The 23949-nt window shown below is 45.6% G+C and overlaps 1 protein-coding gene across 14 annotated transcripts in view; it reads right to left on the bottom strand.

Annotated features, from left to right (window-relative positions):
• Positions 1-23949, bottom strand: part of MEIOB (meiosis specific with OB-fold) — a 1496662-nt gene that overhangs the window by 25097 nt on the left and 1447616 nt on the right. The gene's annotated exons all lie outside the window — the stretch shown is intronic.

Raw genomic sequence — 23949 nt, 5'->3', positions numbered from 1 at the left:
TGTTTTCAGGACAACCGGTTCATTCAAATGAAAGTCCAGAGGCACTTTAGGCATGTACGTTGGATTAGTTCTCAATACCACTGAGTCCGTGTTGAACTGAATGAAAGGTGCTTTAGATGTAAAAGCTTGAATATCGCGGACCCTCCTAGCCGATGTTAAGGCTAGTAACAACGATACTTTCCATGTCAGAAATTTTAGGTCCACTTTATGGATTGGTTCAAAAGGGTGACGCATTAGCTGAGATAGTACGATATTCAGATGCCATGCCGGAGGAGGTTTCCGGACCGGCGGAAACATGCGAAATAACCCCTTGAAAAATTGTTGTATAATCCTTACAGAGAATAAAGAGTTTGATCCATCTTGGCGAAACCTAGAGATGGCTGCTAAGAAGACTTTAAGCGTAGAATGCGCCAAACCTAATCTGGCCAGATGTAGAAAGAAAGGAAGGATTTGCTCCGGTGTTGCATGAATGGGATGCAGATAATTAGATTGGCACCATGTACAGAAACGTTTCCATTTAAGTTGGTAAGTTTTGATTGTGGATGGAGCCCTGGCTTTCGCCAGCACCTCCTGGCAATCTTGTGGAATATTTAGGTGTGCAAACTCCATGTGCTGAGGAGCCAAGCTGACAATTTGAGCGAGTTCGGGTCCGGATGGTAAACCCTGCCCTGCTGGGTGGATAGAAGATTCGGGATGCGTGGAAGTTGGATTGGGTTGCATTCCGAGAGCAGGAGTAGTTCGGTGAACCAGTATTGCCTGGGCCATCGAGGAGCGATCAGGATCAACCGGCATGGCTGCTTCTTCATCTTCCTGATTACTTTCGGGATCAGAGGTATCGGTGGAAAGGCGTACGCGAATATTTGATTCCAATTCAGCGAAAGGGCATCCCCACACGAGTCCTTGTGGGGAACCCAACTTGCAAAGTATGGGCATTTCCGGTTCTGGTAGGTCCCAAACAAGTCCAAGTCCGGATGCCCCCACCTCTGAAAGATGCGACGTAGAGATGGTAGATGTAGTTCCCACTCGTGAGTGCAGCCCCCGGACCTGCTGAGAGAGTCCGCCAACACATTGGCGATTCCCGGAACATGGACCGCTGACAGATGGATATTGTGAGTCAGGGCCCAACTCCATATCTCTTGAGCTTGTTGCGACAACCGGGCTGATTTTGTGCCGCCCTGCTTGTTCAGATAATGCATGCAGGTGGTGTTGTCTGTCCGTATTAAGACTGAGGCCCCTTGTAGAGTTGCTCGAAAGGACTTCAGGGCTAGAAATATGGCCTGTAACTCTAGCCTGTTTATGTGCCATCTCATTTGGATCTGGTTCCATTTCCCGCTGACCGTCATGCCTTGGAGGTGTGCACCCCAGCCTGTCATTGATGCATCGGTCGTTACTATGAACCTGGGCATTTCCGCGAGGAAGGAGCATCCCACTTGTAAGTTGGATCGGTGGGTCCACCATTGTATCGCTCGTCGCATTCGTGGGGTAATCTGAATGATATCCTCGAAGGATCCTGATATTTGGATCCACTGGCGACTGAGCTCTTCTTGTAAAGGCCTCATCCGAAGACGACAGTTGGGGGTGAGAAGAATGCAGGAAGAAAGCATCCCGAGGAAGGACTTGAACATGCGTACTGAAACGCACTTTTTTAGTAACAGTGCCGCAGCGAGTCGGTGGATCTTGTCCTGCCTGTTCTCTGAGATGAATACTTGGGCGAGGTTGGTGTCTAGTGTCGCTCCCAAGAAATTTTTTCTTGCTGCTGGCGTGAGGTGAGACTTTTCGAAGTTTATTGAGAAACCTAGGTTCTGCATCAGCGACAGAGTTCTTTGAATGTGATCTTGTGCCATGCCGAAAGAACTGGCCTTGATAAGGCAATCGTCCAGGTATGGATATATTTGAATCGATTGCAACCGAAGATGGGCCGCTACTGGAGCCAACATCTTCGTAAACACTCTGGGAGCTGACCGCAGTCCGAATGGAAGGACTTTGAACTGGAAGTCCCTGCCAGCCACTCTGAACCTCAGAAACTTCCGATGTCTTGGAAAGATCGGTATGTGGAAGTATGCATCCTGAAGGTCGAGTGTTGCCATAAACTCTCCCGCCGAAAGAAATTGGAGGATTTCCTGAAGTGTGAGCATCCTGAATGTAAGTTTCTTTAGGTATTTGTTTAAGGCTCGCAGGTCGAGGATGGGGCGCCATTCTCCCGACTTCTTGCGAATAAGGAAAAACCTCGAGTAGAAGCCTTTTCCTTTCTGATGAGGAGGTACCCTTTCGATTGCTCCTTTCCTGATCATTGTGTTGATCTGGATGAATAGCTCCTTGAGGTGGGCTGGTGGGGGTCCTTTTGGGGGGCAATTTGGGGGAGGTTTTATAAATTCCAAAATGTGACCTCTGGCTACTACATCCAGGACCCATTTGTCTGTAGTAATTTTGGACCAATTTAAGTAATTTTGGGATATTCGTCCTCCAATTTGGTTCGGGTTGGCAAAAAGTGGTGGCAGGAAGCGTACCTCATTTCTTATTGTCTCTCCCTCGATAGTTAGATTTTCCTCGAGGTTGAGAGAAGTTGCCTCTTCTCTGCCCATAAGTTTGCTGCCGATATGGCTTGAATCTTTGGTTTCCCTGGGCGGAAGAGTAGGAGCGTTGTTGATTGTACCCTCCTCTATTAGAGAAATTCCCTCTTCCTTTTGCTCCACGAAAGGAAGACTTCCGGTATTGCAGAGTACCCAGCGAACGTGCCGTTTCGGTATCTTTTTTGATGGCCTCCAGCGACTCATCAACATGCTTTCCAAATAAGAATTCTCCATCGAATGGCATGTCCATAATTCTGGATTGGACCTCCTGTCGGAAGGATGTTGCCTTTAGCCATCCTTGCCTCCTGAGAACAGCTGCACCCGCTAGCTGTCGAAATCCAGTGGCAGCAATGTGATTACACCACCTTGCCCCAGCTGTCGTGCAGCCAGTTGTGTCAGATTTGGATGGCCAGCCAGGGGTGGCATAATACATGCTGCAGCCCCTGGTAGGCCCTGGGTACACCTATGCCCTGGGTACCTAAGGTACACTGTACAGGGACTGATAAGGTGGCTCAGTATCCAATTTAGATATGTACCTAAGGCACATGGAATCCATTTTACAGAGAGAGCAGTGGGCCTGAGGTCCTGAATAGCAGGGCCTCAGGTCAACTAAGTCAGAAAACCAGCAAAACACCAGGCAAAAAGTTGGGGGCAACCATAGTCAGGGATCTACCTTCCTACATAACCCCCCCCCAAACGAAAGGAGATAAGGCTATCCTTGTCCAGGTAAGCCTATATTGCCTAAGTGGCCATTTAAGGAAGTACCAGCACTGGCATGGTTACCCCCTATGTCATGGTCCACTAAGCAATCCCTCACCCTAAGGGTGTCTGAGGGTCTCCACCATAGGGAATCTCTACCTGTGGTGTGTTTTGGCAAAGTAAAAGGCTGGTGCTGAAATGGAGTACTGAAGTGAGGCTCCACTAATTTTGGGCTCAGCTTCCTCCAATCATTTTCCACCATAGAGGCCTTTCTTTCCAAGACTGAGTTGTTTTGGGCTCTCAGGGTCAACCTCTGGCTACCTACAGCTGGAGGTTGGGTCCCTCTGTGTGGCTTACTGGAGGGACAGGTCAGGTCTGGGGCCCTCAGGTCCCAAGTTTGGCTGTGCCCAACAGTGTCCATCTGTGGGAGGTCCCTAACTAATTTTAAGGGGGATCCCTCAGGAGTGTGTTTTATTTTCACTTGGCTAGGACTACTAGCTTCAGTGCCCTTAATCTGCTGATTGGGGAATTCTTTTGGACAGGGGGCCCTTTGGGGTCCAACACTGGCCTCCCTGATCTCTACAGCCCTGGGCTGACTGAGGCAGGGTAGAGAGGGGCAGGTTACCTGCTCCAGACTGGGTCCCACCTTGGAAGGGTCCACTGACATCAGGGGTTCTGCCAGGCTAGGCCTGACTACCTCTGTGGTAGTTTCTTCACAAGGGGTCAGATCAGTTCCCTGAGGAGGCTGATCCTTTCCTAAAGTCTGGTGGGAGGGAGATTTCTCTTCCTCCTCAATACTCTCTGTCTGAGTGGAGTGATCCATAGTTTCAGGCTTCACAACACTGTCATCTGTCTGAGTTTGAGCTGTGGCCATCACAACTCTCCCAACCTTTTCAGGAGGGGGCTCAGTTTGGGTGTGGGCTGTGACCATCACAGCCTTGACAACCTGTTCTGGGAAGGAAGTTGTCTGAGATTGGGTTGTGACTGGCACAACCCTCCTGACCTGTTCAGGGAGGATATCTTGGACTGGGGCTGTGGCTACCACTGCCCCACTAACCTTACCATGGATGTTCACCATTCTAGAATGGGTTTCTTGCTCTACTTCAGCCCAGGCTGAGAGCTCTAAATCATTCCCTAGTAGGCAATCTACAGGCAAGTTTGGTGACACTGCCACTCTCTTGTGGCCAGTGACACCTCCCCAGCTGAGATTGACCACTGCCATGGGATGATCTCTCTGTACTCCATCAATATTGGTCACCTGGTATGTGGCACCAGGTAAAAGTTGCCTGGAGGGGACTAGACTCTCAGTCACCATAGTGATGCTAGCCCCTGTATCTCTATAGGCTTCAACTTTTATACCATTGATGAGGGGCTCCTGTCTGTACTTACCCAAAGTGTTGGGACAAGTGGTGAAGTTGGCAAACCCCATGCCAGTCTCACAGACAAGAGTATCTAAGTTTGGGGACCTGGTTAGGCCAGAGTCCCCAGGAACTCCCAAAGTAAATGCACCCAAATTCTTGGGGGCACTCCCACCACCTGGGGGATTACTACTAGTAGTAACAGGAGGTTTGGGAATGTTACTTGGGGGTATGTTTTCCTTATTGTTATTCTTTGGGCAACTGCTGTCAGTTTTTAAATGACCCACCTGTTTACAGGGATAACAATAAGGTTTCTTCTGGTTATTGGAAGGATTCTGGGACCCACCCCCCTCAGAGGATTTTTGGGGCCCTGATGTGGTTTGATCTGTAGATTTATTCCCACCCTTCTCTGGAGGCTTGGTTGATTCCTTTTTCTGGTCACCACCTTGGTTCTTGGGCCTAATCCTGGTTCTGACCCATTTGTCTGCCCTCTTACCCAATTCTTGTGGAGAGGTCAGATCAGAGTCTACCAGGTGCTGGTGTAATAACTGGTTCTGACAATTATTTAAGACTTGCTCTCTCATAATTAGATTATACAATCCCTTGAAATCAGTAACCTTACTACCCAGTAGCCAGCCTTCCAAAGCCTTAGTGGCACAATCAACAAAGTCAGACCAGTCCTGAGACTGAGTTTTCTGGGTGTCTCTGAACAGCAACCTGTACTGCTCAGTGGTTAAGCCAACCCCATCAACCAGTGCATTTTTCAGGACCTGGTAATTGTTAGCATCCTCCACTCTTGTAGTGAGGAGCTTATCTCTACCTTTACCATCAAAGGAGAGCCACAGTATAGCTGCCCACTGACTCTGGGGAATGCCCTGCACAGTGCAGGCCCTCTCCAGAGCAGCCATCCATTTCTGGATGTCATCCCCTTGCTTAAAGGGGGGCACTATTTTAGTCAGGTGTTTAGTATCTAAACCCTTCTCTCTATCTCTTGGGAGATTGCTGCCACCAGTGGGAGCTAGCCCACTCATCTGCTGCTCTCTTGCCAGGGCAAGCTTCTCTTTGGCCAGGGCAATTTCTTCCCTTTCAATCCTCAGTTCAGCTTGTCTCATCCTAGCTTCATGCTCCCTTCTCTGAGGGGAAGTAAATCTCCTCTGTGGAGGATTCCTTCTCCCCTGAGAAGAGGCATTAGAGTGCAGAGATCTATTGGAGTCCCTAGAAAGAGATCTATCCCTCCTAACTCCAAGGTTAGGCCCACTTCGGGTTAGTACTGGGGGGCCCCCAGATCCTAGCCCAAGTAAGTCTAAGTTGGTCCTAGTTAGCCTTCTGACTACCTCAAGACCTTTGTCTACCTCATCCCCAGAGAGTACCTCCTGATCCTCCTCCTCAACTGCTGAATCAGTGTTGGGGAGATCTGGATCCCCAGAGGTTCCCTCTAAGGCTGGCATGTTCTCATGTAACTGAGAAAGCTTTCTGGCATCATATGTCTCTAAGAGACCTATCAGAAAGGGAGTGGTGGGGTTAGACCCCTGCTTCAGTTTTCTGGAGACACAGATTTGTCTCATCTCCTGGAAACTGAGAGCTGCATATCTTGAAGTGACCTGTGGAGGGTCAACACTGACCAGGGGAGTCTCAGTAGATTCTCCCTGGGTAGACATGCTTTTCTAGTGAGGTGTAAGTGGTGCACTTACCTACACTATATGTTTGCCTACTGATCCCTTGCTAGAGTTGTAGTTTAGGGTGTGCTAGGCCCTAGGAGCTACAACAGCTGGTTCAGTAGAACTCAGAGTATTCTAAGCTAAGTTATATGTACCTTTAGTACTTATGTGATCTTTCACAAGATATTCTTAGGGCATGTGTGGTAAAACAACAGCAAGCTCAAATCCCAACCGCTGCTCACCAATGTGAGAAGTTGGCCTGATGTGCAGTGCTCACTATTCTAGTGATCACTATATATCAGTCCAAACAACCCTTATTGATGATTGGTTGTAAGTCAACCTTATAGACCAGCTATCCTAGTAGCATGGGTACGAGCAGTCTAAGGCTAAGACTCTAGAGGGCGTGTTAAGCCAGCTGTTTTACCATCACATTACCCCTTGAACACCCAGTGAAAGGACACCACACAAGTGTTATGAAAATAAACAGTGTATTTATTAGAATCACAACAACCCTGTACTCTTTATGAGGACAGGGTGCTAGGCACACAACAAAACTCTTACGAAAATACTTAAGTTAGCACGTTATACACAAATGCCCGAGGGGCACGAAAAACCATATACTTTAAAAGTGGAATGCGAATTACTAGCAGGTAAGTAACAGTTCTAATAGGCTTTGGAATCGCTAGGACTGGACTAGGGAATCGTTAGATTACTACTAGGAGACCCAGGGGACTCGGGTGCAGAGTGTGCACTCTCACGCGGGATGCGGGACAAAGTCTATGGAGGCTAGTAAAGGCAAAGTTAGTGTTCACGGGCGAACCCGACCTGGTAGGAAGAAAACGACAGTGGATCCTGACCCTAGGATAGTGAGGCTATGCTGGGACACCGAAGTGCCGAAGTTACCTAGCCCAGGGGCTGCAGCTGCATAGGTCTGAAAAGACGTCGGGGATCTCGTTGCCGGACCAGGAGCCTGGAAGGAAGAAGTTGCTGGCAGGCGACCAGTGAAGAAAAGTTCGATGGATCCAAGCCTGGATCAAGGAAGAAGAAAACCTGAAAGCAGAGGGGACCAAGTTCTTGAATCACTAGCCAGTGATTAAGTGGGCACCAGGATGGCACCGGGCGAAGTCACCGCAGTCAGGTGAGTGGGCGCTGCTGGGCTCTGCAGTCTCTCGGACCAGGAGGCGTTGTCGGCGACCAGGATGGAGGTGCGAGCTGTCCCACGAAGGTTCTTGCTGTCGACGTCGCTGGACCCAGGATTGGGCAACAAGTCTTGGCAAATGCAAGGCCCACGCGGTGGACCTAAAATGGCGTCTTGAGTGGACCAGGAGGGTCCAGGGTACTTCTCCGATGGAGGGAAGCAAGGGCCAGTCTGGAGCAACCAGACCAGCAGCAGAAATGTCGTCGGGCGTCGTCAGGAAGGCCACAAGCCAGCGGGCTAGTAGCCAAACAACGCGGTGAGCAGCAAAAAGCAGAAGGGCCCCACGCAGATCGTGGAGATGCTGGGGGGGCTGCTCTTCGGTGCTGGAGCTGCTCAGGGTGGGGGCTTCTCGGACCCCAAAGCACTCACCAGGAATTCACTCGGCGGGCTTGTTGTTCAGAAGTCGTGCAGTCTTGAAGATGGCCGGTCCCTCGAGGTCTCGTCACACCCACGAATCTCAGCGTGACTGATGATGCAGGTAGAGGTCAGAGGTGCCAGGGAAGCCGGTTCTCGTCGAGCTGGACAGTCGGATTCCGGAGGAAGGACTTGCAGCAGACCGCAGTGTTCTGTAGATGGTGCCTGCGGATGCAGGGTGACTACTCCTTAGTCACAAGGGAGAAATCTTAGGAAGAAGTCTTGAGTTCCTTTCGTGGAAAGTAGTTTCAGGATTCAAAGATGATCTGATTTGGAAGGGGGCCAGTTCCTACCTTTATCCTGTAAAAAGGGGCTGGCATGCGACTAAGTCCTGCCCTATGGGTGGGACTAGGAGGGGGGTGGTTACACCCACTTCCTTGGCGGGCTTTTCCCCAGCACAGGGTCTGGAGTGACCCTGGAACTGGTTCCAGCCAGCCTATGCACAGTGAGCACCGGGGTGTCACGTGCAGTCACCTTCCTCTAAAGCCCTGCCTACCTACAATACACAAAACCCTGTCTGGGACGGTGCTGGCACCGCCCCTGGCAGGAAACCCTTTGTCCTTATCTCCTGCTCTGGGAGGACTCCCAGCAGCAGGAGGGCAGACTTGTGTCTCGGTGGCAGCATCCATTTTGTGGATGCTAAGGCTCTGTCTGACTTTAACCGGGGTTAGGGGTTACATACATGTCGTGTCCCTCTAGAAGGGTGGAATGCTAACCCCGTCGCCAGAATTGGCGAGGGGTTAGTATTCCAATTCGTATGACACCTTACTCGACATGTTTTGATAAAGCGATACCAGAGTTGGCATATAACCGCGAGGATTATAATGCACTTAAGAGTATATGGTATGCGATATCATGGAAACGGCTAAGGGATAGATCCCGAAAGCCGCAGACAGGCTCAGCTCATGCCAGAGCACCATCTCACACGATTCCAAGCACTCTGCCTTCAGGATTGTTAAGGCCTGCCATAGGAGTGACTGATAGGAGATCTGTGTGTCCATTTTAGGGTTAGATATAGGTATACTATATCTAAAGCAAAGGGTGATTACACCACCTTGCCCCAGCTGTCGTGCAGCCAGTTGTGTCAGATTTGGATGGCCAGCCAGGGGTGGCATAATACATGCTGCAGCCCCTGGTAGGCCCTGGGTACACCCATGCCCTGGGTACCTAAGGTACACTGTACAGGGACTGATAAGGTGGCTCAGTATCCAATTTAGATATGTACCTAAGGCACATGGAATCCATTTTACAGAGAGAGCAGTGGGCCTGAGGTCCTGAATAGCAGGGCCTCAGGTCAACTAAGTCAGAAAACCAGCAAAACACCAGGCAAAAAGTTGGGGGCAACCATAGTCAGGGATCTACCTTCCTACACTGATGGACTGGAGTCCTACACCGTTGCCAAACCAGCCGTCTAAAGAAATCGGAAGCTACCTGTGAACCTGGCATACACTGGAACTGCGGCAGCGAGAGCAAGTCTTGGCTAAGACTCATCCACCCGTGTGGGTTGTGCGTGCGACTAAGTAACGGCTCCTCTGCGGTCCTGCAGCTGCCCCTAGTCAGCACACAAGTGCCCCCCAGCGCAGCCTTCCTGAAGTCTCGCAGCAACCCCGACAACGGGCCTCCCCAGGTGGGAGAGCGAGAAGAGACATTGCCCCACCGACAGGTTATCGGTTACAGCCAAGCAGTTCAACAGAAACAGTCGATCCAGCAACACCTCGGTGAATTCTCACCATAGACTCCATCCATGCTCACGACGCAACCCACCATAAGGAACTGTTAGAACTCACCACAGACCATCACCGACGTCAGCAAGATGGTAGCCATGCAAGATCACAAGACATGTCATCATCAGTGAACTGACTGTATGCAGCGGACGTCCCCAAGCCAGCGGTCATGTCCTGAACTCCTCAGGTTAAACTACGGTTGCCCGCCTGGAGGGTCCTGCTGCAAGCAAAGTCATCAACTCATCTCTGACGCCGTCCTGCCACCTGACTCAGAAGACTGATGGACCCTGTAGTGTTTAGTTGACTGTTTGGTTTGTCCCCACAGGTTGGACTAATGTTTTGTTTGTTCTTCAATAAAGTTGGGGAGGAATGTAGTGTCCTGCAGGACACGTTCTAGTGCTCTGCAGGAAGTTGTATCCCCAGCCACTCCCTCGAGGGCTGGACACTGCGCACCCCCACTCCCATCTATCACGAGTGTCACGAGTGACGCGGCCCCGCCAATAAAAGGGCCCGGGTGCACATGCTCGTGGCCAGTTACTACACTACATACCCATGTGTCGGCAAATAGAGCCAATTTTTTTTGGGGGGGGGGGCTGAAAAAGATTTCAGGGGGGCTAATTCTTCTGGCCATAGGCAGAGTGGCTCTAAGAAGGGGGGAAAATACAACAAAAGCCACATTAACAAGTAAATGGTCTTTTAAAGACCTGGGAAGTACTCGGGTGCAGGTGCAATCAGAGGGTCGCCATCCCGCGAATCTATCTCAGCCGGGCTGACACACACACAGAGGGACGGGGGGCTGAAGCCCGGTGAGCCCAATGGGAGTTGTGCGCTGGTCACTGGCATATTCTTTTAGTGACAGGCAGCATTGCGCTGTTAAGTTCCTCGTGCACTGTTACAGTAGCTCCAAACGACGGAAGTTCACTGACTGTACTCCCAAAAGTATGCAGCTAGAGTCAGCAGCGTGGACCCACCTCCTCTAGTGCAAAATAAATGCCCAAACTCACTATCAGCTCTCCTATGTGGCACAACCCATTTTTTTGTGAACAGCTGCTAGATGGTTAAATGTTGGCTCTTCTAGTCATCTTCTTCGTGGGTCCCAGAGAAAAGAGGTTGATAAAAAATGCCTCTCTTCTGACAGGCAAGTAGTCGCCAGTGTTATGTTGCTTCAGAAAAGTAGACGCTTTTCCAGGTGTAAAGAAGATTTAATTCCAGCTCCGAAAGTCTTTAATTTGAAGTAGCTCGAAGCTCCAACTGCCTTAGTTAGACCCACCCTAAGCCCAGTAATCTTGGCTGACACACTCATGCTTGTGGAAGGTGGCAGACAGTTCCAACCTTCCATTAGCGGAAGTCACAACACACTTAACACAGACATGGAGAAATACTAAATAGCTGTTTCACTAGGATACCTGCACAGATTAATTGATCTCCGTTGGTATGAATATGGATAATATTGTCGTAGAAGTTACAGTGGGGAAATTTGGCTTGAAGGGATATAATTTATATTTAGGTTTGGACACGCAAAATATTTCAAAAAGACAAGATACCGAATAATATATAGTAATACTAGAATTTATGATGGCATAGCTAAAGCGCTGAAATGTCCTCTGAATCATGAGGTTATACTTTTATGGATCAATCCTTTAGTCACTCCAGGAATAACTGGGAACTGCCTAGTCTGGCAGAGCAAATGGCATTAGGGGATGTACTCTGTTTTTCAGAAGTAAAATTCTTTGTTGACATTTTTTATCTGCTTGCCCGATACTGCAGCATCAGTCTAAGTTATGGGTGGGCAATGATGCCTTCAGCTGTGGCTTCAACCCATGCTGGCTAAAACTCACACAAGAATATCTATCTAGAGCAGCACTAACTTTTGAAACAAGCTATTTCATTGACCCTGGCAGCCAGTCAGCTGTGACCGAAACAATAGGTGGGGGGCGCACAGCCTTTAGTTATTTGATATTTTGTGTATTGCTTAAAGTATTCCTTAAAGTTAGTTGATGGTTGGGTGCTCCACCAGGTGGCGTGTCCGTCCTAACACGTCAAGCATATATATCCCATTCAGTGCGACCATAAGCCTATGGTAGCATCCCTGTGTTGTGGGCACACCTCAGGTTCATGTGAAACACGACTCCACATAGGTTGATTCAAACAGTTTATTCACTGATCATCATTCTTCTTCATGATAGTTTTCAATTTCATATCATTATCAGTCTTCGACATTCATAACTCCTTTATGCTCCAATGCATTTCGGGCTCATCTGCTCTTCATCTGGGAGCTCTATAACGTAAAGATATAGCACTAAGTGTCTGTGTACAAACAAGGATAAACTCGAAAGTAACTAATGAAAGCGATCAACGTGGCAAGCAGGTAGGGGAGGTGAGGGGCACCCACGGGTGGTCGGCATCTAAATGTAAATGTGCTCGCTTGGAGGTAACGCGATAATAGTGACTGGTAAATAGGACGTGATTGTGGTGAATGGTGCAAAAAGACAATCTGTGGTAAATGGGGAATTTGTGAACGGGTGTGATAATCCGGTTTTTTTTTTAGGTATAAGGATAGAGCACTTACGTGTCGGTGATAACTGGAGTACACTAAAAGAATAAGATCGCAGGTATCAGTATACATGATAAAACAGAGTACAGGCAACATCTTATTAAATCAGTCACCTCACGCGGCTCGGGCCGACTCACTTGATATCTGAAATGGCACGGTGGAATCGGCTGTAAACACGGAGCTATCCTGTAATGCTCACAGCAGCGTAGTCGAAGCGGTGCGTGTTCCCGGAAGGGAAAATAACGGACCGCGATAATTGGAAACAGTGTAAACATCGAGGAAGGACTAAAAGAATATAAACCTCGGCGGCCATGTTGAGTGTGTTAAAGTGCTCGTGTTATGGGGAAGACAGTATACAGGTATATGCGTAAATGTGCACATAGAAATAGTACGTGTTTAACATCAGAATATGTGTACAGGCAATCAAACCAATTCAAGAAACAACAATAAACAGATAATATTTTTTTTTGTGAAAAACTATATAATGATGCGGCACTAATGGAAGTATAGTATCAGACATATTATACCACAAAAGGTATTTCATAGAAAACAAGAAAATTCCAAACGGTCATTGAGTCCTGCTGGTTTCATAGATTGCATCTTGAAAATCCAAACCATCTCTCGTTGTAATAGATATTTGTTGTTATCTATTCCCTCACGTTTATTCACAACCTCAAGTATCATGAATTTGAGTTGAGATATGTTATGTCGTGTTTCATTGAAGTGGACTGCAACATTAGATTTAGTATTCATCGTTCTTATATTGGATTTGTGTTCGTTAATACGAACTTTGATCTTTCTTTCAGTCTTGCCTATGTAGATTTTCCCGCAAGGGCATTTGATGAGGTAAATTACATTGGGAGTATCACATGTGGCGTTAACATGCAGTTTGATGTCAGTTCCTTTCATGGGGTGATTGACTGAATTTCCTCTGATTATGTTGTTACAATTCCCACAGTTCATGCAGGGCCTTGTGCCTTTAGGTATAACTTGAGGGTAAGTCTTTTTGTTTAGGATTTCTTTGATGTTGGCATTGCGGGTGTAAGCAAAGATAGGTGGATCTTTAAAAGTAGTACCGAAATCCGGTTCTATACTTAGAATAGGCCAGTGTCTTAAGATGATCCTTTTATAGGTGGGGCTTAAGGTGGAAAATTTAGATACCAGAACCATTCTGGCTTCCCTATTCCTCGTGGATTTGGAAAGTAGTTTCTCCCTTGGGGTCTGTAATGCCCGTTGTTTGGCCTGTTCAATCAGTGCTTCTGGGTAACCCCTTTCACAAAATCTTGTTCCCATTTCTCTAAGACGATTATCAGTCTGCATCGGATCTGATGTGATTCTTCTTACCTGCAACATTTGGGACAGTGGTAGGTGTTGTTTGAGTGACCCTTGATGAAAACTCGCGTAATGTAGGGTATTGTTTCTGTCGTTTTTTTTACGGTATAGGTCAGTCTCAAAACCAGTAGCTGTGGTGGTAATTTTTACATCCAAGAAGGTGATTTTTTTTTGTTCATCTCCCATGTGAATTGTATACGTTCATTAGCACGGTTAAGGGCTGTCAGTGATTGTTGTAGAGCTTCTTCAGTGTTCTTCCAGACGATAAATACATCATCAATGTATCTTGCGTTCATTTTAATATTGTTTGTCCAGTTGGGGTTGTTATAAATGTTTTCTTCTTCGAAATACATCATGTAAATATTAGCGTAGGTCGGTGGGGCACAATTACCCATTGAGGTTCCGGACAGCTGTAAATACCATTCTTCATTGTGTTGAGAGTAGCTTTGGTAAAGCTTGAAAATCATCAATTCCATCAGGAATTCTTGAATCCCTGGTTCCAGGTCACTTTCTAGAATCGACTTTTCTATAGCTTCCATTCCTCCGTCGTGAGGAATCGAGGTGTAGAGGGAACGAACGTCCACTGTACATAATATCAGGTGTTCGTCTTCAGTGATGGTGATTTGGGCTAATTTGACTAAGAAGTCAGTGGTGTCATGGATGTAACTTTTCATTTGTCTAACCATCGGTTGTAGGTACCTGTCTATAAATTTACTCACGGGTTCGTGGAGAGAGCCTTTCGTCGACACTATAGGTCTAAAAGGGGGGTCTTCTAGACTTTTGTGGATCTTCGGTGTCATGTGTATCGAAGGACTTTTCGGGTATGGCTTCAGCAAGTATCTTCTTGTTCTTTCATCAATAGTGTCTCCTTAATGAGCCTTATTGACGATACCCGTCAAAATTTCTTTGAATTGTAAGGTGGGGTTATTAGGGAGTTTCATGTAAGTTAACTCGTCATGAATGTGTTCAGAGATCTTTTGTTCATACATTATGGTGTTAACAATGACTAATGCTCCTCCCTTATCAGCTTTGATGCACTTGATCTTGTCGTTGTTAGCAATTTTCTTCAGGGTATCAGAATCCTTCTGTGTGATGTTTCTATAGGTAGTTTTACTGTAGTTAAGTTTAGTAAGGTCCTGTTTCACCAGGTTCTCAAAAAGATCTATGCTTTTGTGGCTAATAGGTGCTTCGTATGAACTTTCAGGTCTGAGTCCCCTTAGTTGGTCCGGTTCCTTAGGTATCGGTGGTACAACATTGTCAAAGAAATGTCTCAGCCTACGTTTTCGTGTAAATTTATATGTGCTTATTTGTAATTCCAGGTGATTGGTTCGTGTAGTAGGTATAAAGGAAGTCCCTCTAGATAGCAGATTCATTTCATGTGTGTTCAAGGTAGTGTTGGAGATGTTGATCACTAAGTGTTCCTCTTTTTGTTGTCTTTTTTCGTTATCGTGCTCCGAGTGTTGGGATGCATTGTTTCTTTCTCTTTTTCCTTTTCTGATGCCCCTCCTGGGTCGCCTCGGATATCTTGACCTTGGACTAAAAAAGGTACCGCAGCTGATGGGCCCGCTTGTTGGTTGGTGTTGCTATGCAATCTTGTTGTGGATTCATTAGATTGAGATTTGTCCTGTGTCTTTACTTTTCTTAATGGTCGGGTGGATGTATCAATCCCCGAGGAGGACGTGTCGGTTTGTTGATTATACGGTTTATTCCTCCTACGTTGGGCATACACGTCTGCCCACGTGTATACTTCTCCCAACTTGTAGTCTTGGGTGTCTCTTCTGAACTTTCTGATCTTACGATCATTAACTTCTTGGGAATGTTTGTCCAGTTGAACTTTAATGCCCTCAAGGATATTGGACCTTTCTTCAGTTGATACCATATCAGACAATTCCGATTCTATTTCTTTGATCTCTTTGCTGAGTTCAGACAAAATGTTAGACAATTCTTGGACAATGAGTGGTATCAAGTCTAAACTACATTTATTTAGAATGGCATTCCATTTCTCCTGAAAAGCCTTAGAGTTTTTGCATAGCGAAGGTTTTAGAGCTATCCGTAACCCTCTGGGGATCTGCAGTGAACGATGATATTTGAGTAGGGTACTGGCATGAAGTTTCTGATTCACTTCTCGTTTGGATAAATACAGTAACTGTCGGATACATTGTTCCTTAGTGCGGCTAGAAGTGCTGGAGGCTATATCTTCATTTATTAAAGCATAAATGCGAGCTGTTTCTCCTTCATCAAAAGCCAGTATGTCAGCTCTGGCGTCTGTAGATCTGGCTATTTCTTCATATTGCATTTTGTTAACGTGGCGTGCTGTCCTCCAGCGGGCGGAAAGCTAGAAGTGACCAAAACAATAGGTGGGGGGCGCACAGCCTTTAGTTATTTGATATTTTGTGTATTGCTTAAAGTATTCCTTAAAGTTAGTTGATGGTTGGGTGCTCCACCAGGTGGCGTGTCCGTCCTAACACGTCAAGCGTATATATCCAATTCAGTGCGACCATAAGCCTATGGTAGCATCCCTGTGTTGTGGGCACACCTCAGGTTCATGTGAATCACGACTCCACATAGGTTGATTCAAACAGTTTATTCACTGATCATCATTCTTCTTCATGATATTTTTCAATTTCATATCATTATCAGTCTTCGACATTCATAACTCCTTTATGCTCCAATGCATTTCGGGCTCATCTGCCCTTCATCTGGGAGCTCTATAACGTAAAGATATAGCACTAAGTGTCTGTGTACAAACAAGGATAAACTCGAAAGTAACTAATGAAAGCGTTCAACGTGGCAAGCAGGTAGGGGAGGTGAGGGGCACCCACGGGTGGTCGGTATCTAAATGTAAATGTGCTCGCTTGGAGGTAACGCGATAATAGTGACTGGTAAATAGGACGTGATTGTGGTGAATGGTGCAAAAAGACAATCTGTGGTAAATGGGGAATTCGTGAACGGGTGTGATAATCCGGAATTTTTTAGGTATAAGGATAGAGCACTTACGTGTCGGTGATAACTGGAGTACACTAAAAGAATAAGATCGCAGGTATCAGTATACGTGAAAAAACAGAGTACAGGCAACATCTTATTAAATCAGTCACCTCACGCGGCTCGGGCCGAATTACTTGATATCTGAAATGGCACGGTGGAATCGGCTGTAAACACGGAGCTATCCTGTAATGCTCACAGCAGCGTAGTCAAAGCTGTGCGTGTTCCCGGAAGGGAAAATAACGGACCGCGATAATTGGAAACAGTGTAAACATCGGGGACGGACTAAAAGAATACAAACCTCGGCGGCCATGTTGAGTGTGTTAAAGTGCTTGTGTTTGGGGAAGACAGTATACAGGTATATGCGTAAATGTGCACATAGAAATAGTACGTGTTTAACATCAGAATATGTGTACAGGCAATCAAAGCAATTCAAGAAACAACAATAAACAGATAATACATTTTTTTTTGAAAAACTATATAATGATGCGGCACTAATGGAAGTATAGTATCAGACATCTTATACCACAAAAGGTATTTCATAGAAAACAAGAAAATTCCAAACGGTCATTGAGCACAGCCAAAGCTGTCGAGGACTGAATGCTGGGGACTGCTAAGTCCTCTTGATTGAATGAGGAAAAGGCAACTTCTGACAGTAGCCAAGGTGCCACCATTCAGAGAACAGTATGTGTGAAAGGTGACAGGAGTCTCCTTACGTGTGTTCCAATTAAGAGGAAACAACTAGGCAGAGCCTTAAATTCCGCTCCGCTCGAGGAATTTGAGTTTATCCCACTCAGCGTAGAGCACTGAGTTCCATAAAACTCTTCAGAATGGACTTTTCCTCTCCTGCAGCTTGCCGGCGGTAAGTTGGCGAGCAAAGTAAATCTTACTCCAGACCACCTCCCAGCGAGATTTCTCAACACCTGTGGTTGCGACTGGTCGCTACCACTCCCGTTGACAAACCTTCGGCTCGCATTGAGGAATCTGCTGCCCGAGTAGAACACCTACTCGAGCGGCAGAAAGAAGCAGCACCCTCTTGCGCTGCACATAGTGCAGTTCTGCCTGATTTTACAGCGCAGGGCAAACACCCGGCGCTAAAAATCAGCATGAGCAGTGCCACATAACACACTCCGCCGCTTGCGGAACTGCGCGTGGTGTGGTGGAGTTTTTTGGTCTACACGACACTACGCAAATTCTGCCTAGGCCTAGAAATAACACAACGATGAAAAAAATCTTCCTTGTCAATCTTGGAGCTCTTGAACAGAGATTAAGATTAACACTGAAGTGATTAGCAAAGCACCTAACATCTTGTGGCATCACGGAATATAAAAGAGCCAGACCTAATACTCAGAGGCCAATTCCAGTGGAAGTTATAGCAGGTCGGCAGAGGACTTCCTAATGATGTATGACATACTGTGGTTGGCGTTATACATTTGAGCAACAATTTCCTTGAAAAATCCTGAAATGATTCATGAACACCACAAGGGGCTTTGTGCAGTACTATGGAGACTACTAGACTGTGAGCTGATAACAGTTCTTGTATGTATTCAAAGTTGACTGTGCAATACATGCTAAAATCCAGGCAAAATCTGAACGTGCAGGCGAAGGTCCATTACAAACAGACCGCCCACCTTCTAAAGTGATGGACATCTTCTGGCTACTTAATGTTGGAGATAAATCCGTAATCTAGCCAGGTTTACAAAATCTCTTTGGCAGCGGTTCTTAAACTTCTTACATCTGTGGACCACCACTGAATCACTACTGGAATCTGGGTAAACCCAAGCGATCTCTGAGTTGAGCCACCTTAGAAGTTGTCTTTCTTGGTTCTGAGAGAGGTTCACAGCCTACAGGAGAGGGACTGATAACTGGGCTGAAAAGGATGGGGATTTTGGGTGCTCGTTGATGGTCCTGTGCTGGGAGCAAGGAAAAAAGATTTTGAGTTGTTGGGTCAAGCGACCCAGTAAGGTAAAAATATAATTTTGTATGCATCTTTGGATAGCCTTATCCATTACATACATGTCTCTCCTCTAAACCTTGTTCCTCCTCACCATTGGGTGTAAGGTCAATGGATGGTGGCCAAGCAGCAAGAAAGAGGTGGAGCATGAAGTGTTAAGACTGTTTATACCTTTATCAGTAATGCTACTGTTGCTTAGCTGTGTTGATGGAACTTGTGGTTTGTTAAAGAACCAGGGTCATTGGAATTCTTTGTTGTGTTTTGAACTTGGTGTTTTACTATGGGCTGTTTTACTTGGCTGCTGTTAAATTAAAGTAGGAAAGAGAATGCATAATCTTACCTTCCGTAACCTTATTAAAACTGAAAATTCTTGTTCACAAATCCTATACAAGTTTTTATTTGGTTGGGTGACAGGGTATTGTTCCAAGTTTGGCATCTGGGAGTGAAGTTCCACTTGCCATTTCGGTGTTAAATTTAAGTGTCAACCATAGACAGTGATTTTCAGCAGTACTGTTAATATTGCCTTTGGGATATCCTTGGCACTTCTCACCAAGAAATCAACAATAACAAAACACAGAACTTCCAAGTAGGATTCATTACTTAAAATGGAACAGCACTGTCACTTTTCAGCTGGATTCAAATACTTTTTAACAATAAGGGATTTCTTTCTTACCCTGCTACTTTCGATCCTACATGGCATACGAGTGTGCATGGCTTCTCGCCGTCAGGAATAGACATAGGGCCAGCTTTAGTTTGGTGCGACTGGTGCCACCACACCAGGCGCTGAACTCGGCAGAGCTATGATTTAAAATATCTCATGGGTTTAAAAGTGCCTGTGTCAGAGTTCCTTGTGTGACCAGTAATTTTCAGACAAGTTTGCTGGAGATAACTCTAGTGCTTAACGTACCTGTTGGAGAAAGATGGATTTTGACGAGATTCCGTTTTAAGTCATCATAAAGCAGCACAGAGGATTAATATGCCAGCTGTAAAGATTGTGTACCATGTAGCTAAGAGAACTATATTTTATATAGCTAGCTCATTGGGTTAATGCTCTCCACAGAAAGATCAATTTGTTACTTGCAGTTCATAAGAGAAAATCTTAATATTTCCACTGAGCTGTGAGCTGCATACAAACTGCAAGGTGTAGGTTAGAATGTTATGTTTTTTCCCCAGTCTCTGTTTATCCTAATGTTGCTAAAAAGGGTTTGTGTTGGGTGGAAATAAATTCTTATTAATGAAGTCAACTCCAACCCCTGTGTTCGGTTTAAAATCCTGAGTATGTGCTTTTCCAGACTAAGCACTAAGGTCTCTTAAAATATACTGTCTACCAGTATAGATGGCATGTGACTCCTATGCCTTGTGGTCCTCAGTGTCTTATGTAACGTTTCCTATGCACTGATTTACTAGCATATAGTTTGTTGTCACTGTATAATGTGCGTGTGAGGTAAAGTGCTCTGAACTCCTACCCTGGTATGAGTTACACTAAAAAACAAAGGAAATACATGTGAGAAATGGCTATGGAGAAATGAGGGTCGGTGATGGAGGGGTGGTAGTGAGGGATTGGAGGAGGTCAGGGACAAAAAAGATTGTCATACCAGGCTCCACCAGCGCTAAATCCGGCCATTATTAGACAGTACTAAAGTCAGCCTTCAAACCCACTTTAAAGGACCAGTCCCAATATGGGTTTCTACATAGGGTCAAAACTTGTTATTAATCATCCCTCTAAAATATCAATTCTTATTGATGCAATATGAAGTAATTTCAGTGGTGGATATTAGTCAGTTACTTGGAGTGAGAAGGATAGCGGAGAGGTAAAATGTATTGGTAGTATATTAGTATAGTTTAATATGAGGATTTGAGAAGTGAACATGTTAGTCTGTTAATCTCGATTGAAAAGGATAGTGGAGGGATAAAAGAGTGAAGGATTTTTTTTAGGTCTTAGCTGTAGGAGGAGGCTTTTGGATGAGTAAAACGGAGTTTTGGAGGGGAGGACTTTGAGGGAAGAGTTTAGAAAGGTTTGTTTTAGTGGATCGGTATAGTAAAAGAGGTGTCAGATGATGCAAGGAGGGGTAGAGTAGGAGAGAGTCCAGAAAGGGTTATTTTGGCAATCATAGTAGTGGTATGGGGTTTGGGATAAATGAGAGAGTGGATGTAGAGGATATATTGATAGATGTATAGGATGAGAGATAGGGTAGTGCATTGGAAAGAGTAGTAGAAGAAGTTTGAGAGGAGTCAGATGGTTGGGTTAGAAGATATATTGAGCGAAGTATAGGCTGAGAAATAGGGTAGTGCATTGTAAATGCTAAATTAGAAGAAGTGATAAACATATAGATTCATAATTACATTGAAAGTATATAGATACATAAAGGAGGTAAGTATATGTAGATCCAAGTACATGGGAGGTCCATAGATGCACAATGGAAGTATGTACATGTAGACCAAAGATGATTTTTATTTATTTATTATTATTATTATTATTTTTTCTCTCAACAACATAATTATTTTACATGTTTATACAAAGTAATACACAAAGATAGGTACATATCTATAGTGAAAACAAATGCTTGTATACAGAGGGATATGCTGTAAATTTCTGTTTACTTATGTGGGGAAGAGCCAAACCTTGAGTAGTTTTCTGAAGATAAGGTGGTTGTCGGTGGACCTTATGTTGGGGGTGTAAAGAGTTCCATATGTTGGCTGCTTAAACGGAGAAGGATGTGCCACCCATGGTTTTTTTTCTTGTATTGTGGGATTTTGAGGCGAGATGCTCCTTTAGAGCGGAGGTTCCTTTGTTGAATGTGTTTGGTGATTTTATTCCTGATGAAGAGTGGTCCCATTCCATGTATTGCTTTGTGGGTGATACAAAGCAGCTTGAACGTGGATCTTCTGGCAACCGGTAACCAATGCAGGGCTTTAAAGGCAGGGGAGATGTGGTCTCGCGGTTTGATATGCATGAGTAGTTTGGCAGCCGAGTTCTGAATCCGTTGTAGTCTTTTCATGGTCGTTAAAGTTTATCCGTGGTAGAGGCTATTGGCATAATCGAGTTTGGACAGAACAAGGGAGCTGGTAGCTTGGACCTTGTGTGGAAATCCCAAATGAGGGAAAATTCGTCGCAGCATTTTTATAGTAGCAAAGCTTGATCTTGCTAGTTTATCCACTTGGGCATTCATCGACAACTTGGAGTCCATGGTCAATCCGAGGTTTCTTACTTCCTTCGATACTTTAGGCAGTAATCCCAGTTCATCAGGCCATGCGGCCAGCGGGTTGTAATGTTTCCAATCGCCACACGTGAGTATTTCAGTTTTTGAAGCATTCAATTTGAGATGGCTCTAAGTCATCCACTGATCCACGGCTCTGAGACAGCATCAGCCCGACTCAGAAACAACTGGCAGGCAGCATTGCGAGAACGTGCCGGAGTCTGAGCTGCTCCCAGCGGTGCAGCCCGTGTCCTGGCCTCGCCCTCAACACATGCAGACGGTGCTCACACGCATGACACCCCCAAGATATGCCTCGAAAACACAGGTCACAGCGGTCGCATGTGCCAGTGACACCATCTCAAAAGCATGTTTAATTTTAAAACCAAAGCAATCCATTAGCAGACCTTACACGAGTGTAAACACACGTAACTTCTGGACCATTTCACACACACGCAGAAGGCGGGCGAGCAGACAGGCCGGTCAGAAATCCTAGACTACCGGGGAATTCATGGAAATTACAGCCTAAAAGAGCACACATCACACGGCTATTCCTTTTATCCTGGTCAAAGCATATTGATGACATCAGATGAGCGCTCCACTTTCTGGAGAAACACATACACCTCCCAAGTGTGAAAAAATGCAATCACTCCAGAGGTTAATTAGTGGAAAGATATGCTCCCTCTAATACACTGTGAGCTTATTTAGAAGAAATCAAAATGAGCAGCGGGTGGGACATCCCCTGTGGAGATTGTGTCATATATAGACCCTCCATTTCAAAGTATACCAGCAGTACGCAAAGAAATTTCTTTCACGAAGGAAAGGGTGCAGGACCAGGGACACTTAGGGACAGCCTGTGTTACTGCACCCTTTTCTTCGTGAAAATAATTTCTTTGAGCGAAAAACAGAGAGGCATGTGGCGTACTCAGAAAATAAATTTGTAAATGAAATCGTCGCTGCCCCAATTTCTAATACACTGTGAGCCTATTTAGAAGAAATCAAAATGGCAGAGGTGGGACATTCCCTGTGGAGATTGTGTCATATATAGACCCTCCATTTCAAAGTATGCCAGCAGTACGCCAAAAAAATTCTTTCACAAAGGAAAGGGTGCAGGACCAGGGACACCCTGTGTTACTGCACCCTTTTCTTCGTGAAAATACTTTCTTTGTTTATGCTAATACTGGCATACTTTGAAATGAATTAAAAATGTGCATTCGTAATGTCAATAGCTGGCAGTTTGACTAATACGAGTGGTATTGAACTGCAAATGCTGTGAGCAGCCTCCTGTGTGGCTTCAGCAGTGAATATGTCATTGCGGCAGGAAGCAAAGAATAAACCTTCAATTTGTCCAATATAAGTTAAAAGTTAGGACAAAGTAAAAGGAAGCACGCAGCCACGGAGGTCAGAATAAAAAAATAAAAAAGAGTCTAAAAGGAAGGCCGAATATGAGGTTTCCTCTGATACAATGAAGCTGCAAAGACAAGCGGCCGTGACCGCGCCGAACGGGGGAGGGGGGCCCACGCCCCCAAACAAATGGCACACTGCACGTTTCCTCTAATACAACAAAGCTGCAAAGACAAGCGAGGGGAGGGGGGCCAAACCAGATGGCACACTGCACACAATTAAGTGCCAGCAGATCGGAGTGAAACTGTAATTAGGCACCACTGCCTTGGGACTACACGGAAATAAACTTAGGGCCAACAGCCAACAGAAATCAGTAAAACCACAGGAATGCTAGACTTAAACCAATGGCGAGGGCAGGAGAAATTACACGGAGTGGAAGCCAATATAGAGATTACTTTAAGTTTCGCTGAGACAGCGCATGCGCTGCCAAACACGAGACCTAAAAAAGAGCACCCAAAACGTCACGAAATAAGTGACAGGTTGGTTTGTTCACATCTGCCTTCCCGTTTCAAAGAAGACCGAGGTATTCCTGCTCACACCAAAAACACCTGTACTTTGAGTCGATGACGTGATTAAAGAAGCCATGTTTGCATGACGCTGGTTACGTTCACTGCTATCAGAAGTGAGATTTAAACTGAAAGGAAAATACTAGTGTACACTAAAAAACAAAACCTTAAATCCACATTTTTATCTACCAGTTTTATTTTAATTACATAAATAACATATAGAATAAAAAGGAAGGAGGACCCCTCACAGAATTTTTTAGGGACTGGGGGGAAAGCAGTAGTTTAAGAACAAAAATGTCCCAAGTTAATGGACAGTATCGTCCTATTTATGTGTCAATATTAGGAGACAGCATACCATAATCTCGGTGAGAGAGGCAAAGTTATGTGTTCTGATTCTCAAAA

Source organism: Lissotriton helveticus, chromosome 10 (assembly GCF_964261635.1).
Source record: "Lissotriton helveticus chromosome 10, aLisHel1.1, whole genome shotgun sequence".
NCBI lineage: Eukaryota > Metazoa > Chordata > Amphibia > Caudata > Salamandridae > Lissotriton > Lissotriton helveticus.
Note: the sequence above shows the minus strand (reverse complement) of the source record. Positions and strands in the feature narration are given on the sequence as shown.